The sequence below is a fragment of the Phyllopteryx taeniolatus genome, chromosome 14 (genome assembly GCF_024500385.1).
Source record: "Phyllopteryx taeniolatus isolate TA_2022b chromosome 14, UOR_Ptae_1.2, whole genome shotgun sequence".
NCBI classification, from domain to species: domain Eukaryota; kingdom Metazoa; phylum Chordata; class Actinopteri; order Syngnathiformes; family Syngnathidae; genus Phyllopteryx; species Phyllopteryx taeniolatus.
Genome location: NC_084515.1, coordinates 15,900,288 through 15,916,081, shown reverse-complemented (window position 1 = coordinate 15,916,081; position 15,794 = coordinate 15,900,288). Strand labels below are relative to the sequence as shown.

Genomic DNA, 15,794 nt, shown 5'->3' with positions numbered 1-15,794 from the left:
TCTTTCCAGTTTGAAGATAATCAAATGGTTTTTTTCATTTGTTGGACTATGACATTTTGGAAGATTCCAGCCAACACGAATAATGAATCAGGAATTAGAGGGCGCGAGTCCGAGCCCAAGTCATACAGTAGAAAAAGCCCGAGTCTTGTAATTGATCCTTTTTTGCCCCTCCAAATATTATGGGAACAAAAGATTAGTCAAAAATAATAAAGAATAGAAATTTTGACCTGTGGTCCTTTTTGGCACAAATCTGTCGCTCGAGTGCGTCCAAAATTTTAGAATTGTGCTTCGGATTTAAGGGGAGATTGCGAAGCAAGATGCCTTTTTAAAAAGTTTTTCAAAATTCTTCAAATTTTGTGAGAAAAAGCAACAGGCAGAAAATTTGTAAAAAAAAATAAATAATAATAATTAGCCCGAGTCTTGAGTGATAACCTTTCTGCACAAAACTGCTGCCCGAGTACACTTTTGCAACTGTTGTATATGAGGATGTTGTGTTTTTAAAGCCTTTTAATGTAAAATACAAAAAAGAAAGGCAGATACATTTGTAGAAAAAAAAAAGATTCTTACGGGTGTTGCATTTTCACACAATTCTTCTGCCCAAACGCACTTAGGTACTCGAGCTTGTGCACCTGATTTTTTTGTTTCCAAATATCATGAGAAATAATGACAGCCAGCAAATTAGTACCAAATCATCCAAAGATATCAGCGTGAGACTTGTGAGTGATACTTTTTTTATCCCTTGCAAATCTGCTGCTCCCATGCGTGCTGTAGCCGAGGAGCGCTCGTGCATTTGCCTCCTTGTGTGCCTGTTTGTGTGTGTGTTTTGTGGCTGTGGGTGTAGAGCGAGGGTGGAGGGGAGTTGAGGCGGGGGGAGCTGGGTCGAGGGGGGGAGGGCGGCTGTTGATGTGCAAATGTGCATCATGTTGAAGGGCTGTGAATGGGGAGGTGTGACGTAAAAAGAGACCCGAGCGCAGGTGCTTATCTCGAGGCTGTCAAAGGCACAGTATGTCATATTCCCGGGGACTACCTTTCAAAGCCACAGCACCGGCGCCAAGCAGCACCATCGCCACCATCGCCAGCAGCACCGGCACACTGGGAGAAAATCGAACTTTTGGGATCGCGGCTCTAGGTTGGTTTCAAAGTTCTTATGTGTCATTTCTTGTCGTTTTGCTGAGGACCATCGGCGTCGCATCCAGACGATGTCAAAGCCTTTAAGCTCGCCTTGTGATAGCCAAAGCAAAAAGCTGGGATGCTACAAACTTGTTGAGATTGTGTGTGTTCCTCAAACATATTTACACCACGTTGACTAAAGTGGCGTTTTTTTTTGCTGGAAAGCGAGCGCAGGTTTCAGGCAGTTTGAGGGGAGATTAAAGAGCTCAAAGTGTTTTGTGACCCATTTTTTGATGGTTGGGATAGCATGAGATGGTGTAGATTATAAATTCACCAGGTTTGTTTCTGTGTATAAGCCTGTCTTAGAGGAACACATGTCGGTATTGTACGTGCAGACAAAAGCATTGTCGCGGCTCGCCTGTGGCTTTGACGGTGACAGCTGTACATACAAGACTGCTGAGCCTCGCTGCTGCACTTAAACATTGACTCTGTGTTCATATTTGTACAACGTCCTTTATCGCATCCTCCCTGTCCAAGATTTAAACAAAAACGTGTGTTTTTTCCATGTCTTGGATTCATCAGGATCATACGCTTCTAGTCAGGACTTGTGGTGAAAGTTTGTCAAACTAACACTGTGGCGTTACACGTGGGCGTACTTTGGAAGAGAGCTGAGCACTCGACAGTCTCTGGAGCGACTATTGATTCAAGCAGGACGGATGGCGTTTTAAAAAAGTTCATCATTTACCAGATAGAGACGTGCTGCTCATTGACGACTCCAAATATCCGCTTGAACGATCTCAAAATGGTTTTTGCGTCCAGTAAAAAGAGGTGCGAGTATTTACATTTTTTAAACAAACCGGATCAACGTTTGCTCTTAACAATAGTGAGAGATATTTTACTCAGTGCTAAATAAAATCACTTATTCAGGCCCCCACGAGGTAACATTTCCCAAGGTGTGTTTCCTTAAGGAACACCTTTAAGTGTGTCACAATGGCGCAAACACCGTTCAGTCTGTTTTCTGTGATCCCACAGATCGTATTTGGATCTTTACGACTTGAAATCGTACCTTGGTTGTCTCTTAAGAATGAATTAGCGCTTACAAATTTGCTCACTCAGGCCTGCAGAATACAAGTTTATCCGAAAGTGAAAAGTGTAACTATACTAAAGTACATGGAACGAGTCTCCACAGTGTCATGTTCCTCAACTTTGTTGTGTACTCCAGATAACAGGAAACTTCCTCCTCTTTACTTGAATTGCACGAGCAGTATCGAGGCTACGTGTGTGTCGTAAAAACAGTGATAAGTTCGAGGCATTATTCCTCCCTTGATTCCCCCCCACTCCACCAGCTATTTAAAGTGCAGGCGGCTCGGTTGCTACACGACGGATCCATGTGACCTGCGCTCGCCTACAGGAACTGTCCATGGTACCCTGCCAGCCAGCAAAATAAAAAGGCCGCAAACAAACCGAATGCGACACTTTTATGACCCCTTTGAAAATAGCACTGTTAAAGAGTTTCCTCTTTTCTTTTTTTTTTTTTTTTTCTTCAATGAAAACATCAGGGACATTGTGTTACCTGTCCCAACAACGCAACATCAGCCGCCCTTCGCCACCGTCCTCTCACATCCAACTTTAGTTGCTTAATCCAGGAAAATGAATTATGTGGGTTTAATTCAACGAGATCTCAGAAATGATCCATCTGCTGTCGAGCAGCTGGCTGGAGGATAAATGTAATTAATGACTTAACTTTTGATCAGTATTCCACGGAAAGAGTTGTTTGTGTGGTGGTCCCGGGATGGGGGGGGGGGTGTCATTGTGTGTGCGTGTGTGTGTCTCTCCTTAATTAATGTCAGGAACAAGATTTTTACATCTATGACATTTTGTGTTTTACGTGATATTCTGTTGTACTACTGTATATTCTATAAAGTATCAGAACTTTGCTTTGAACGGCATTGAGCAGCATTACAATGATAATAAGGTTGCAAATATATACATTTTAATTTAAAGTAACATCAGTTGTTCTTGATGCCATGTAATACTTTTTTCTTGTTTGAAACAAAACAACACAAATTTTGCTCAAAATGTTTTGTTTTTTTTCCTTCTCCCAAAATTCAAGCATGTGCTCAGTTGGTATAACTGTAGTACAATGGGAAAATATACTACAGGATATACCATACATTTTCATGTTGTAAAAAAAAAAAAAAAAGTTTTATAATATAATAAAAAATATTAATAATGATAGTTTAAAAAAATTTATACGTTTGGAAACGTGGCCCACCCTGTGTGTATATGAGTAGTGCTTACAAAAACAACGTTTAGGATGTCTTCAAATCTTTAGCACACAGTATTATGTGTATCATTACGCTTAATTACACGCAAGAAAATGAGCGATTTGAGTGACGTGGCAAAAAAAAAAAAAAAAAAAAGATGAAATCCATATTTCCCATTGCTGCACAGCATTTTTACATTTAGTTATTTTTTGGCCTAGATGTACATCCCAATGTACCTTGACGGCAGCGTACCTCATTGGCTGCGCTCCGGCTCTGTTGGCCTAACTATAAAGCATCTGCTTATACCCTTGTGGGCTGGGAAGAATTAGGATTTATGAATTTATTTCCTCTGTTGTATTGTTTAAACAGCTTTGGTTTAGTTTTGATCCCTTCCTCTCGCCTTTGAGGCCGTTCCACGGTGTCAGCTGTTGACTGATAGTAAGAGAACTGCCTCACAGTGTGAATGAAAGAAAACTAGCGGTTGGTAAACACTGATAAGGGATAAATAGAAAGCGGTCAGGCAGAGATAGTTCTGTGGGAGCCCAGATTGTGTGCGGTCTGTTAAAATGAGATTCGGAGCCTGTCCTTTTTTTATTCTCGCCTCCCCTCCCCTCCCCGGTGTGCCGTTTGTCTGGAAAATCTCCAGTGACCCGGCTCGCCAATCCCAGGCTGCGCCATTCTCTTCTTCTATTTGTTTTCTCTCCCAACGAGGGTCAAGTTGGCCAATAGACACGTCCCCGATGCTTATGGACAGCTGTCATGACTTCAAGTGCTTACGCTCGTTACATTTGTGGTGTGTATGTTTTGATTTTGGATTTTTTTTTCCCCCAAGCAGACCAACCAGAAATGACTTATAAATGTCATGTCTTAAAGTGACCTATAAGCATTAAGGTATATGCATGTGTAGCTAAGCAACGTTAAAAGCGTCTTTAAGAGCTTCATTAATTATGACAGGAGTGAGTAGGCCATACAAGGCTCAATATTATAGCACGACATTTTTCCGATACCGCACAAAGCAACATTTTAACAGCAGGGTATCTTCAGGTTTAAGGATAAAAAAATGTAAGACTAACATTTTTTATTTTGTATTTTTTTTTAAATGAAATTTGACAAATATTCTTCCCTAAATGTGACCATGAGGAGTGAATGGGCCATATTATGTCATAAGTTGTGTATCTTTCAGATATTGTATGAAACATTTTTGCAGCAGGGTAGCTTCAGGTTATAAGGAAGCAAAATGTAAGACTTTTAAAAAGTCTGTTCTCATCCCTATAGTCATCTTTTTGTGAAAATGTGTGTGTGTGTGTGTGTGTCTTTGCGGGATGAAAAGACCTTTCCTTGAGGAGCACCGTGTGGTGTATTTACGCAGAACATAATTCAGCCCATTGTAGCCCAGCAGCTAATGAGATTGGTTGTTAAGTGAATGACACAAAGGCTAAAAAAATAAATAAATAAATAAAATAAAAGGGTTGGTGTTTCGGGTGACACGCATACACACACGCACACACACACACACACACACACACACTCTCACAGCTGTGTGGTGGACGGGTCCACCTCGTTGCTATCCTTGTGCTTCGTCTCTTCCGCCGTGTCAGCGTGAGATGCAAAAACAAAAGGCTCAGAAAAGGGTAAGTTGAGCTGGCCATTCAGACACTTTAGCGCTCGGGGGTTTGTGTGGCGGATTGAAGTAGGTGGGTGGGAGGGTCAGTGTCAGCGACGCTCACAATAGAAGCCATCGCAGTCACTTGGACAGATTTGAAGGTTGTCTTCGGTGCACCCGTGGTTTGCTTATTTCTGTCTGTATTAGAGGTACGCATTTGTCAAAGTCAATTGTTGTTGAGTCTTGACTTGCGCCTGAATGCTTTCCATCTAATTTCGTTTACCGCTGTGCGATACTATATCAGATTTGGTATTGAGCCAATGAATACACGGCCTGTATCACTACCAATACTTTTGTAGTCAAATTGCTAAATCTGTTTGAATTTTCATGGCCTAAAGTTTTTGAGGGTTTTTTTTCATTAGCTGAAACCCAGGATAGTTTGGCCAAAGTGTATAGTTAAGTAGTATCTAGTATCAATAAAAGTATCTAGTTCCCCTGGGACGCTAATGAGGACACGTGCTACACAGTAAAAAAAAAAAAAAAAAAACGGATGAAAGGATAAACACAAAACAACCAAACGCAATGTTTTCGAAGAGGTCCTGGCCTATATTTGACCAAATCTCAGGAGTGGACACAGGAGGGAAACTGAAATCAAAGTATCCATCTCATTACACTGGTTTTTGCTGTGATGGATGCGATCGCCACTGCCGTTTGGTTGGGTTTTGTTTTTGGTGGCAGCGGCAGCCAGGATGGCTGCGTTACAGAACGTAAGTGCATTAGCTTATCGTGCTCGGCTGTGGCACCGGAAAGTGGGTTAAAGTCCATTGTGTATAGTAAAGCCTGGACTTAAGTCAAATTTACATTTTGTTCAAGATTACTCCTTTTATTGATGCCCATAATCATATTCATGGACCATCTGCTGATTTTGGCAAGCATGGATCAAACTCGCCCAAAAAGCATCCCCGCTAACCTTTTAAGTACAAAATAGTCTGGCTTAACTGTGCCGGCCCAGAAGTGTGTATCTGTGTGTATGCGAGAGAGATTGTTTGGATATTGGCTGCTCATGCCATATTTTATTTTATCGTGATCGTCTTATCAAGATCTCTTCTGTGTCCTCAGAAGGAATCTGTTTGTAGCCGTCACTGCGGTGACGTGGCGATGACGTCAAAACTCGAAGGCTCCCAGAGTGACATCAACACTGCCGATGTTTTTTCCTTTTTTTTTTTTTTTTTTGTGTCCTCTCTTTTGTTTTCCGACGTGTGAGCTAATTCTCGGCGTGCGCACGCCACACACAAAATAGCAAATTCACCAGTGGGCATCCTTTGCCGCGTGAAATACTTATGTTCGACTCATTCCAAACAAAGCTTACGCAGATTGAGAATTCATATGCCAGAGGTAAATCCGAGTTAACACGGATTTATACTGGCATGAGTTAAAGGACTAGAGTTTGTAATCCAGGTGGCCAAGGGATTTTAGCGTACAGTGGCAAAAATCACTTAAAACTCCCCCCCCCCCCCAACGTTCTGAGCCACTCGGCTCAATGAGCAGACGGATCGTCACCGATTGATGACCGCACAACTATGTCAACGGAGGACAGCGTGTGTGACATTCAGTGTACTTGGATGCACGCATGGATGCCGATGTGTTTGCTCCTTGTGTTTACTTAAGTGACTATAAAACATGAACCTGAAGTCTAGAAGTTGTATTGGAAAATACTGTCGGCATAAACTTGCATACATGGTGTCAAGTTCCATCTGTGGTATATATATATATACTGTGTCGTATTTAAAGTTATCGTGAGATGCTTTATAGTGTGATTAATCAACAATCTGTGATCATTGACAATACTGAACAATAATGGATCAAATAGTGTGTACGTGTGTCTTGTTTTTCCGGCAATGTGGGCACCAATATTTTTTTTTTACGGAACTTTTGGGGACAAAAAGCAAAAGTCCTAAACTGGTACATTTTAAGGTGACGACAGGGTTGTATCAAACTATGACGTGGTGGGTGTGTATATACTCTATCAAGAATTTAGTCAAACCCTAAGGTGTTTGTTTCTTTTTTTCCCTTTGAATGTGGGGACCCACATTTTTTTTAACATAACTTTTGGAGACATAAGACATAAATTGGTCCTTTGTAGAGTGATTGATTTTATAGAGTGTTTTGTCAAATTTTGAGGTTGAGGTTAAGGATGGGTTTATGTTATATCCATGATTGTAGTCAAAGCCGGAGGTGAGTGTGTGTTCCTGTTTTCCCTGGAATGTGGGGACTCATCAAAAGCAAAAATCCAAAGACGTAAACTGGTAGATTTCTGTGGAGACAGTTTTCTTTTGTACGTTGTGGTGACAAGGAGCAAATAAGATTACATTTTAGCTACATTTAAGGGTGTTTTTTATTTTGTATTTGTATAAAAGTTTGAGTTTGTGTGTTGTGTTATGTAGCTGCTGTAGCTCTGTTGATAGTCAAAGGCGGAGGTGGGTGTCTTTTTATTTTTCCTGCAATGTGCTGGAGCCTTATTTTTTTTCAAACAACTTTTGGGGACAAAAGCCTAAACTGATACATTTTTAAAGGGAAGAGTCTTTGTAGCTTTAGTGATATCAAAGTTTGAGGTTGTATGTGGGATTATTTGGGTGCTATATCTAAGGTTGCACCCTGTTTCATGTTTTCCCCCCCCCCCCCTATTGTGGATAGAATTTATGGGAACAAGACATCAGCTGGTACATTTTAGGGTGATTTATTTTGTAGTTGGGTTTATATCAAAGATAAAAAGGTTGTGAGTGGGGTTATGTTATGTCAAACCCTTCGGTGTGTAGAGTTTCTTCTTCATTTTCCATAACCCGTAGTTTTCACGTGACTTTTAGGCACAAATTCAAAATTGCTGAACTGATTTCAAGGTGAAGAGTCTTTGCAATATGGCTTGTATCAAAGTGTGCAAAGGCAACATGGGTAGCCACATTTTGAAGTAGCTTTTAGGGACAAGAAGCAGTGGTACATTCAAGTTGTGGGTAGCTAACTCATTAGCTTTGGCAAGTAGCCACTAGCTAGGCAAAAAGCATACTTTTTGAGGGTTAGTTTTTATAATGTCTGTCAGTGGTTTACAAGAATGTTAAGTTTAGCTCAGCTGAGTAAGCTTTAGCCAAGCGCAAGTAGCTGCTAAGCTCGCGACGCGGTCAAATGCTAACGTGCGTGCGCGTGTGTTTCTTGTTTTTTGCAGTTTGGGGCACATGATTTTATATTGTTCCTTTTTGGCGATGAAAAGTAAAAGACCCAAACTGGTACACCTTAAGGGGATCATGAAATCATGAAACTTCATTTCGGGAACCTAACGGTGAAGACATTTTGGCATTAAAAGTTTGAAAAATATGACTTTAGAAACAATTATGGCGTTGTGGATGTTTAACAACTGCCAATAATTAAAATACGGATAGCAGTCAAATTGTATTGATTTTTAAAAGGAAAGTCAGTGGGTCATGCCTTTACCATTATTGATCGCATTATACAGTATGAAAATGACACTTTAACACATAGATGTCGTTATTGTTTCCGCACTGTGGGGAATTTTGCTGGTACATTTTACGGCAAATTTTTGTAACGTGTGTTTATGGTTTTCCCGACAATTTGGAAAAACATACTTTTACGTAACGTTTGGGAGCCCCCCAACAATGCTAAACTGGTACATTTCTAAAGTGAAGGCTGTTCTTGTATAATTTAGTTTGAAATGCGAAGTTTCAGATGGTTGGTGTCATTATCATTAGCTTCAGCATAAAGCAAGTCGCTGTTATAGATTGTAGTCCGACCCTACGGAGCCTTTTTGTTTTTCCTGCCACGCACATAGAGATAATCCTGACGTATCTTTTGGAGACAAAAAGCAAAAGAATCAAAGTGGTAAATTTTCGGGTGAATGTTTGTAGTGTGTATCTGGTTTTCCGTACAAAGCGTAAAAAAAAGATTTTTACGTAACCTTGGGGAAATAGCTAAACTAGTACATTTGAAAGTGATTTGGTTTAGCATGTAAAGTTTAGCATCAATGGTGTGGTTTTTGTCAGCTTTCGTATGTTATGGATAGAGTTATACTGTAGTCAAACCATGCAATCGTCTTTATTGTTGCACTACATAATGTGGGGAAACATGATTTTACATATCTTTTTGGGCCAAAAAGCAAAATAGCTCAACTACTACATTTTAAGCTGAAGGTTGATCATTTGGTTTTAGCATGTGAAGGTTATGATCCCGCGGTGGAGTTGTCGTTAGCTTTAGCATGTTATGGATAGGGTTATACTATACTGTAGTCAAACCATAAGGTGCGTCTTTCTTGTTTTTCCTGCAACATAGTGACACATAACTATTATATCTAGGTAACTCTTTGGGGTCAAAAAGCAAAAGAACAAAACGTTTACATTTTACAGTGAAGTGTGTGCGTGCGTATGTCATTCTTGTTTTTCAGTAACACAGGGACATCATTTTGACGTACTATTGAAGACATCGTGCAAAAGGCATAAAATGTTCTATTTGAGGATTGAGATGTCAGCGGTTCCCTTCTTCGTCGAGTATAAGGTCATTGGGCGGGGTTCTACGGCGGGGGTTACGGTCAGTCTCCAGGGCGTAAACATACATCAACATCATGTCGCCTTTAGTGCTGCAAGCGTGCTCGTGTATTTGTGTGCGCGCGAGAGCTAGAGTGGAGTTGTTTAATGACAGGAACAGCTGACTCATTTAGAGAGCGCAGTGAAAGGTAATTAACCCTGGGAAAACTACAGCTGCCATGCGAGCTGTTCACTTCAGTGCAATCTGATTAGAAATCACTGACTCCTTTCGCAGGCAGCGTGTCCAACGTAAACTTTTATTTTTTTTTCTTTTTGCACGGGAGACCTGCCTTTTGTGCCGAGGGAGGGATTAAGCGGAACGGTTCCTACGCGCCTCCCAATTGGGGACCACCTGGTGACATTCATGCAAAAGAAAAGAAAAAGAAAAAGAGCCTCCTTGGGTGGGATTACGCTGCTCATTATTACACCGGGGGCCTGGAACTTCTTTTTCCCCGAACACCTGTCCCCAAATTAGGCAAAGCATGTTCACAACACCATTCAAAGATTGCAACTAGCCCGAGAGTGCCTTGGCAGAAGGGTCTACCGTCCACTCTGCTATTGATGCTCCGAGAAGATACTAATTTTATTTGACTCGGCATTAATTGGATTGAAACGAGCAAATAAAATAGCAGATCTTCATATGACAGGAGAACTCAAAGCAGCGAAAATGTGGTCAAAAAAGCAGCAATTGGCTCTCTGATGTCAGAAGAAACGTTCTGGACTCGCCGTCGCTCGTGTGGTCCGGCTCCAGATGAACTCAATTTAGAGGGACTGACTTTGGAACGCCATGACAAGAGTCCCCCAAATCGCCGCGGCAAAGGTGTCACCATCTGACTCTTTCATTGGGACGCTTGCTAACTGGCTCCAATAACAAGTTTCCCCTGTAGCTATGCCATCATAACAAATCATTGAAGCTGTCGTGGCGAGCCAGCCTCCTAATTGTCTGGTAAGAATTCTGGTAGCGCTGTCCTCTTATTGAAGCTTGTCTGTCTTGGAGAGGGGATAAGATAGCAAAACGATATGAAAGTCCTCTTTGGCAGAAGCCACAAACACTTTGCAGGGGAGCTGAGAGGCTGTTCCGTTGGACGTGGCTGCTGATTTCAAGATTTCACGTCAAGAAATTATCCTCCAAAATGACACCTAATCCTTAAACCTGCTGCTCAAAGATTTCAAAGACTACTTGGTTGTGTGTGTATGTGGGGGGGAAGGACAGGTCTTACATTTGATGAAATTGGCCATAAAAATGTCTTCATATGCAAAATACAAAAAATATAATAATATTGTGATGTAATAATGAGCCCGTATCACCCACTCCTAATGCTCATATTTAGTGAAGCAGAGATCTTAAATATGATCCAAGTGGCCTTTAAAGTCTTATGTTTGGCTTTGTATACAAAATACAATAATAATTACAAAAAAAAAACAACTTAATATCATGAGTTTATATTACTTACTCCTCATTCTCATGTTTAGCGAAGGAGAGATCTTAAATCTGATCAAAGTGACCTCAAAAGCATTTTTTCTCCTTAAACCTGCAGATAAAAGGTTTCATACAGTGTCTAAGAAATATGACCGCAAACTACGATATAATATGGAGCTCGTGTTGCTCACTCCTAAATGCTCACGTTTAGCGAACGAACGGTCTTCAATAAGGTCTTTAAAAGTATTTACATTTTGCGTCGTATACCAAAATACAATGCAAATACTTTTTGTTTGAATTCAAAATATTGTTATGTAATATTGGGGCTATGTCACTCATGCTAACGTTCATATTAAATGAAGGAGCGGTCTTAGATTTGGTCAAAAGGGCCTAAAAAAACTGTTATTAATTTGGCACAATTCAGTACAGATACGAAAGGGGACTGAAAAAAAACCAACTGTGTTGAATTCAATTGTTTAAAGCAAAGGTGCCAAACTCCTTTTGTCCACAGCGGTTACCCCAAGAGGTCCGTTTATAACCGTGACACCGTATTCGTGCTTCATCATTATTACAGAATTATCCTTGCATTTGATCATCATGATTTTAAACAGTTGATGGATACAATCTATTTAAGGGTTTGTCAACTCAGCTCATATTGAGATCAATTTTCAAGTTGCAGTGCCAATTTTCTGCCAACATTGAGATAAGTAATGCAATTAAGGAGAAAAGAAGATGACATAAATATGTTGACACATTATTCCCATCTTTGGGAGGAAAACTTATTTTGAAAGGGTAGCTCTTGGTCTCCTCCTTCTCTGTAATAAAAAAAAACAAAAACACACAACTTGTTTATACTCGGTGAACAGAAGTTGATTTTAATCTCGCCGCCGAGCTTCATTTGCTCACTGCCGAACCATTTGCATGTCAATGAAAAGTGGCAAAAGCAATCACTTGTTTGTTGAATCCAATTTGACCACTTGTAGGAGAAAAAAAAAAAGAGGAGGTGCCCACGCGCGCCTGGTCACTTTGCCGCCAGCTGATCTTTTTGCTGCCGTCACACAAACTTTACATTTGGTGATTGAATTAACACGATACGCCGATGAAGCAATACTCATCCATTTCTTTATTGACGTGTCTGAAGAAAACAAAATAAAATAAAGAAATGTCTGACCACAGCAATGTAACATGGATAAACTGATCTCATTTGAGAATCGTAATGCATTGCTTTGAACGTCATTATAATAAATTGGAAAACAATTTTCTTTAATGTCTAAACGATATCAAAGACCATCTGCCTTTGAAATCATACATCGTTCTGAAGCAAAAATATCTTGCGCCATCTGTCATTGAAGGAGAAAGAGAGCATCCAGCATTATGAAGTGCTTTAATGCAGACTCTTTCTATTTCACTGCGTTCTTGACATTTGCATGTTTTAAACAGGAATGAGAGATTTCAAATGGAATTGACCATTTTACACCCAAATGCAACCACTTAAACATATTTTCCTTCTTGATACTGCAAGTACTACACTACAATTTGTCATCTTGTTCAAGAAACAATCATGCACTTTATGATTTAAAAAAATATATATATACTTTTTGTAAAACAGTATATTGGAAAATTCATTTACAGCCTGTTACATTAACCATTTCAGAAACAAAAGATAATAATGATTTTAGTAATTACCAACATTGTTCATTAAGGACAGCTTTAGCATAAACCTTACTTTTACTTATAAATTCCCTCGCTAATTCAAAGTGAAAATTCGAGCGCGTCACAACAGAATAACTTCTTACATGTCTATCCTCCATCCATCCATTTTCTTCCGCTTATCCGAGGTCGAGTCGCCGGGGCAATAGCTTTAGCAGGACCGCCCAGACTTCCCACTCCCCAGCCACTTCATCGAGGTCTTCCGAGGGGATCCCGAGGCGTTCCCAGGCCAGCCGAAAGACGTAGTCTCTCCAGCGTGTCCTGGGTCGTCCCCGGGGTCTCCTCCCGGTGGGACGTGGCCGGAACAGCTCACCGAGGAGGCGTCCGGGAGGCATCTGAATCAGATGCCCCAGCCACCTCATCTGGCTCCTCTACTCTGAGATCCTCCCGGATGACCGAGCTTCTCACCCTATCTCTAAGGGAGAGCCCGGACACCCTGCGGAGGAAACTCATTTCGGCCGCTCGTATCCGGGATCTCGTTCTTTCGGTCACGACCCACAGCTCGTGACCGTAGGTGAGGGTAGGAACGCAGAGCGACCGGTAAATCGAGAGCTTAGCTCCTTCCTTACCACAACGGACCGATACAAAGTCCGGATCACTGCAGACGTCGCACCGATCCGCCTGTCGATCTCCCGTTCCGTTCTTGCCTCACTCGTGAACAAGATCCCAATATACTTGAACTCCTCCACTTGGGGAAGGATCTCATTCCCGACCTGAAGAGGGCACGCCACCCCTTTCCGACTGAGGACCACGGTCTCAGATTTGGAGGTGCTGATTCTCAACCCAGCCGCTTCACACTCGGCTGTGAAGCGCTCCAGTGAGAGTTGGAGGTCACGGCTTGATGAAGCCAGCAGAACCACATCATCTGCAAAAAGCAGAGATGCAATACTGAGGCCACCAAACCGGACCCCCTCAAAGCCTCGGCTGCGCCTTGAGATTCTGTCAATAAAAGTTATGAACAGAATCGGTGGCTTACATGTCCTGGATCGTTAATATTGAACATGTTTAACACTTCCGTTCTCCGAGCAGTTAGGCAGCAGAAAAAACACTCTTGACATACACCACACCATGGGAAATTCGGTTTGGATAATCTTTCAGCGAAATCTAATAATCAGGCCTTTGTTGACTTGGATTGGCAGAGAACTGCAATGCTCAAATTAGGTTATCTTCATGTGTGTACTCTACTTAACATTTACAATTGTCACCCCCAACCATGTTTGAGCAGATTAGGTCGGGAAAATCACTCTTAGCACACCCCACACCGCCGGACGTTCAGGATAATGTTTTGGAGACATCCAACAATCGGGCCTTTGCTGATTTAATGCTAATATGAGGTCCGCATATTCGTACCATGTACGAATGTATATATCCTGGTAAAGATTTGCTACATTTTCAACATTTTCATTGTCACTTTCTCAGCCCAGATCGGGGAGGAAAATTCCTTCAGAACACACCCCACACCACAGTATAACTGGTCTTGATCATTTTTAAAAGACATCCAAAAATGCAGAATTTTGTCTCAATTATGGATATGTGTGTACCCTCCTAACATTCCCGATTGTCAGCCCCGACCATTTTCCGAGTAGCTCCGAGAGGAAAAATCCCTCTTAACGCATCTCATGCATAATCGCTCAGGATAATCTCTTAGAGACACCCGACTTTTGCTGCATTTGATCGAAAGGTGGAGAAAATACTCAAACTTGGCTCGATTGTCGGTATGTGTGTGCCTCGCTTAAAATTGCTGATTGTCAGCTTTGACCATTTTTCGAGCATATCGGAGAGGAAAAATCATTCAAAACGCATTCCGCACCCCGACGGCATAATCTCACTCAGGATAATCTTTTAGACGCACTCAGGCCTTTTGTTTCCTTTGATAGAAACGGGTGATAAAATGCAAACATTTGGCCCGATTATTGGTATGTGTGTACCTCACCTAAGTTTGCCTCATGTTTCAACAAATGTAGTAAACCAATAGCTGTATTGCGAATGTATGTAAACGCATATCGGACGGACTTAGCGATCATCGGCTTTGGATCGTAAGCGACAACGATCCGCTACACGGCTATATTTGTCCCGCCCCTCGTGGAAACGTCGCCCTCCCGCGAAGTTCCACGGCGAAATGAGATCAGGCCACCCGTGTCGGCAAACATTCATTACAAGGAAATATGAAAGTAAAAGCGTCTATCTCTGGCTCTTTATTACACATAAACAGAAACACTTAGCATGTAAAATTAATGTGAAAATTATTCCCGGGGCAAACTATAAACACACACAAGTTACCCTCTGCTCATTTGGGCCCTTCTTCTTTTTTCCCCTCTGCTCCTTCCTCCCCTAGATCAGAGTGTAATTGCCAGTAATCAGGTCTGTTTGCCGCTGATAAAACCACTCTGAATGCGAGGGAGCCTCTTTGTGTGATGACTCAATTATGCCAGAAGTGGCTCATCAAACCTGGCCCATCAGCTGCTTTAATAAATAAGGAGGAAAACTTGCTGCGGGCGCATTATAATTCCATTCATTCCATAATTAAATCCATTCCCCCCGTTTTTTAACCCCTCACGCTCGTCGCCTTTCTCGAAGGGGAAACAAAAACAAGCAGGGGAAGGTGGTGGGCGCACACCAGACAGTGACCTTGCGCAGAGCACCCGGCCGCCGCCTATCATTCACAATGACACTGCTGAAGAGAGGTTACGAGAAGGAGGCTCCACGCAGCCGTCGTATTCAAATATTCGTCAGTGACATTTGGAATTGCAACTCTCGTCTAATCATGTTTGAACGCAAACAACGCCCAGCAAGTCCGGCCAATCTCTTTGCCTAAGAGTAATACGAAAAGTACCCCAAAATTGTGGGAGCCTTTTCGCAGTTGTGGCTCTACTCGCTCACAATAGCGAGCGTGTTAATTACACCGCCAGAGCTCAGATAAGCAGGCCGCCGAACTCAAGGTCAGCGATGGATAACCGTGGCAGCTGCACACTCTGCTAATAATAATAGCAACAATAATGATAATAATAGCAAACAGCAGCATCAAACAGCACAATTACCACTCTTTCACTGTTTCACTCCTTCTCGCAGCATCTCGGATGTGCTGCTAATGGTGCGAG

The 15,794-nt window shown here is 41.7% G+C and overlaps 1 protein-coding gene across 7 annotated transcripts in view; it reads left to right on the top strand.

The window, feature by feature from the left end:
• st18 (ST18 C2H2C-type zinc finger transcription factor) overlaps positions 1-15,794 on the top strand; it is a 66,608-nt gene that overhangs the window by 14,272 nt on the left and 36,542 nt on the right. The gene's annotated exons all lie outside the window — the stretch shown is intronic.